The sequence below is a fragment of the Sturnira hondurensis genome, unplaced genomic scaffold, assembly GCF_014824575.4.
Source record: "Sturnira hondurensis isolate 20B ecotype Veracruz unplaced genomic scaffold, ASM1482457v3 Scaffold0012541, whole genome shotgun sequence".
NCBI lineage: Eukaryota > Metazoa > Chordata > Mammalia > Chiroptera > Phyllostomidae > Sturnira > Sturnira hondurensis.
Window position 1 is genome coordinate 662503 of NW_028085172.1, and position 4682 is coordinate 667184.

General features: G+C 35.5%; 1 pseudogene; it reads right to left on the minus strand.

The window, feature by feature from the left end:
• Positions 1-324: 324 nt before the first annotated feature.
• LOC118997196 (probable ribosome biogenesis protein RLP24) lies at positions 325-1534 on the minus strand (annotated as a pseudogene).
• Positions 1535-4682: the final 3148 nt, after the last annotated feature.

The window sequence follows — 4682 nt, forward strand, 5'->3', positions numbered from 1 at the left end:
CTATATAATTATTTAACCCTAAGAATTTGAAACTTATTCTAAATTCTGTCTTAAAAATATAAAGACTGACTTACCTAATATTCTTAACACACTTACTCATAAATAATGTAAAAATACAGATGCATTAAGTATATATTTTTCAGTAGCATGTATGGCAGAAGTTATTTTCTTCCAAGCGATCGATATTTTACCTTTAGTGCCTTTAAACATGTAGACACTTACTACAAAAAATGATTTCATGTACAAATAATATAGACATTCTAGTCAATTCAATTTTCCCCAAACCAGTTAACTTTCTAATAGAAAAGCACACCAAAAATTTTAAAAGGCTCTAGATTCCTCTGCTTCTAAATCATCGTTGAGCTGGAAAACTTCAGCTTGTCCTACCAGGAATCTCAAGTTAGAATTTTCTCCAAAGTGGAAATTAGAGAGTGAAGTGCCATTTCAGAAACAATTCAGCTTTCAGCCCAACATGTACAACTGCATATCCTAACAGGTAAAAATATCCAAGAGAATTAGGCTTCAGTATAGGAGGCCATTATGTTCTTCTAAGATGTTGATAAACCAAGACATGAAATACTGAAATCAAAACAAAAGCTCTTTGTACTTTGGGCTAATTATCATACAGTTCATTAGTTCCCTAAATGTATCCCTCCTTCTATCATGTTAGTAAAGGGAATATTTTAACTGCAAAGAAAATTTCATTTATACATCATCAGCCATGAATTTCTGTCATTCGTTATTACACAAATGGTGCCATTATCCAAATGACATGATAATTTTATGTCCACAATGCACTTTATATTTACAGAATTTTCATGATTTACATAAGTAAACCTAAGAGTGGAGGTTTACCAGTGAGAAGCAATCTAGCATCCTTATTATCTGATGTTTTGAAGATAGCAATGTAGAAGAGATGTAATTTTAACCACCTTTTCATTTGAGTCACCTTTGGTAAAAAACAAATGAGGAACTTACTATGTCTAACCCCCTAAAGATCTGCCAGTGTGTTCACAGACATGGCTGAAGAGCTGAGACCATCAGAAACACCTTCCATGTCCACATCCTCTTGCAGTTTCTGCACCATTTTGTCTTCTGGCTGCTTTCCTTTGCAAGCAGAAGGAGCCCAGATGAGGTGGATGTTGTGCTTGACTTCTCTGATGTCCTGAGCTTTCTATAGTTCTTTATTTTTCTTCAACCTGTTCATTATGAATTTAGCTTGCTGTTTCTGTTTGATCTCTTCAACTCTCTTCATTGCATCAACTGTTTTATTCCACAGCTCTCGCTGGTATTTCACAGGATCATTCCTACATTTTTTGAATTCAAAAGAATTATCCACTGTAAGCTCTTTACCAGCTGCTTTATGGAAGGCTTTAGTCCACCTGACCTTGCGAGGATTGTGCTTCTTTTTAAAGTTTTTTTGGCACTTGGATTTACAGAACCTGAACACCTTGCAATCATTGCGGATGAACATCATGCTGTGGCCGAGGTATATAGGCCCGGAACAGAAATAACACTTCTCGATACGCATGTTGAACGCATGTGGTGGGCCACCACCTAGTCGCCGGTTCGAAAGGAAGTTCAAAGGCATTTCTATACACTAACAATAAATCAGTAGAAGCAGAAATCAAGAAAAGAATCCCATTCTATATAGCAAAAACAAAAATTAAATATCTGGGAATAAACCTAACCAAGGAGGTAAAAGACCTGTATGCTAAAAACTACACAACACTGAAGAAAGTAATCAAGGAGGACACAAACAAATAGAAACAATTACCTTGTTCATGGATTGGCAGAATTAACATCATCAAAATGTCCACACTACCCAAAGCAATTTACAGATTCAATGCAATACCTATTAAAGTACCAATGGCATATTTCACAGACGTAGAACAAACACTTAAAAAATTATATGGAACCATAAAGGACGCCGAATGGCATCTGCAATGTTCAGAAAGAAGAACAAAGTAGGAGGGATCACAATGCCTGATATCAAACTATATTACAAGGCCACTGTAATCAAAACAGCCTGGTGCTGTCATAAAAACAGGCACATAGACCAATGGAACAGAACAGAGAGCCCAGAATTAAATCCAACTCTCTACAGTCAATTAATATTTGACAAAGAGGGCAATGACATAAAATGGAGTAAAAATAGCCTCTTCAAAAAAATGGTGCTGGGAAAACTTGACAGCTACCTGCAAAAAACTGAAACTTGAGCACCAGCTTACACCATACACCAAAATAAATTCAAGGTAAATAAAATACTTAAATATAAGCTGTGAAACCATTAAAGTTTTAGAGTAGAACATTGGCAGGAAAATATCAGATATTTCATGCAGCAACATTTTTACTGATATGTCCCCTAGAGCGAGGAATATAGAGGAAAGAATAAACAAATGGGATCTCATCAAAATAAAAAGCTTCTCCACAGCTAAAGAAAACAGTATTAAGATAAAAAGAGAAGCAACAGTTTGGGAAAACATATTTGCCAAGGATACCTCAGACAAAGGTTTAATCTCCAAAATATACAAAAAAACTTACTTGACTCCACTCTAAGAAGACAAGCAACCCAATTAAAAAATGAGGAAAGGACTTGAACAGACACTTCTGCAAGGAGGACATACAGAGGATCCAGAGACACATGAAAAGACGCTCAATATCGCTAGCTATCAGAGAGATGCAAATTCAAAGCACAATGAGATACCACTTTGCACCAGTCATAATGGCCATCATAAACAAAGCAACAAACAACAAGTGTTGGTGAGGTTGGACCCTAGTTCAACGTTGGTGGGATTGCAGACTGGTACAACCACTATGGAAAACAATATGAAATTTTCAAAGAAAACTAAATATGAAATGCCTTTTGACCCAGCAATTCCACTGCTGGGGTTATATCCTAAGAACCCTAAAACCCCAATCCAAAAGAACCTATGAACACCAATGTTCATAGCAGCACAATTTACAATAGCCAAGAGTTGGAAGCAACATAGATGTCCATCAGTAAATAAATGGATCCAAAATCTATAGTACATTTACACAATGGAATTCTATGCAGTAGAAAGAAAGAAGGAGCTACTACCCTTTGCAACAGCATGGATGGAACTGGAAAGCATTATGCTGAGTGAAATAAGCCAGGCTGTGAAAGACAAATACCATATGATCTCAACTTTAACAGGAACCTAAACAACAAAACAAACAAGCAAGCAAAATATGACCAAACACACTTAAATTCAGAACAAGGTGACTGGGACCAGATGGGAGAGGGGAGAGAATTTCAGGGGAAAAGGGGAAGGATTCACAGAAACTAGTATAAAGGACATATGGAGAACAACAAGGGGGGTGGGAATGGTAGGGAGATGGGGAGCACTGGTGGGTGGGCTTGGATGGGAGTGGAGGATGGAAAACTGTACTTGAACAATAATTAAATAAAAAAGTAATAAATCATTAAATCTATAAATTGCTTTGGATTATATGGACATTTTCATGATGTTAATTCTTCCAATCCATGAATTGGAAGAATTCACATGCTCCCATTCATTTGTATCTTCCTTAATTTCTTTCTTCAGTGTTGTGTAGTTCTCTGAGTACAGGTATTTCACCTCCTTGGTAATGTTTATTCCTATGTACCTAATTTTTCTTGTTGCTACAACAAATATATTTTTTTCTGATTTATTATTCTGATCTTTCATTTTTGGTATATAAAAATGCATTTGATTTCTGAATATTGTCTTTGATCGCTTCTGTTTTCCCAAATTCTCTTATTAGGTCAAGTAATGTTTTGGTGGTGTCTGTAGGATTTTCTATGTACACTATCACATCATCTGCAAACATTGACAGTTTTAGTTCCTGCTTTCTAAATTAGATGCCTTTTATCTCTCTTTCTACTCTGACTGCTGTGGCTAGGACTTCCAATACTTTATTGAATGGAAGTGGTAAAAGGGAGCATCCTTGTCCAAGACATTATTTACTTAATCACACGTCTAAGTGGAAAATAACAGTGGAAATAATTTCTGTAAGGAAGAGTGTGACACTATGAGATCATATAATACATTTGTTTTAATGTGGCTAAACAGATGAGTAAAGACTTTTAAAGAAAATAAAGATTGCTCTAACAATTTCAGAGTTAGTTTAAGGGAGGTGAAAGGAATTCTTTGTGGAAGAAATTTTGTGAATCTGAGAAAAATTTTAAAAGTCCAGCAGAACACAAGAACATGGGTGTGTATGAAGGTATGCTGTGTGCATTTGTGTGTGTGTGAGAGAGAGAGCATACAGCACAGAAATATTGAGTGGTAGATAGCAGCCAGATTATGTAGGGCCTATTTGCCATGTAAGTTTTTGGCAGTTTTCATAAAAGTGTTTTATGAGCAGAGAGGTAATAACAGTTCTGTATCAAAACATTGCTTTTTTTTTTTTCTAGTATAGAGAAGCAATTGGAGTTCAAGAAGAAAAAACAATGGGTAAAGATTGACCATTAGGTTGGTTGCTTATCTTTCTAAGTAAAGGCTCTATTTCATAGAAAACATGCTGTTATTACAGTAATGCCACAATTTTAGTAAAAACATTTGCTGTATACTTAGCTTTCTTGAGTTTATAGATCCCATATATGAAAAAGTTTATTTCGCTTCACTCTGTTCAGAAACTTTTATTTGTCTCTTCAGAAAAGAGACATATATGTCTCT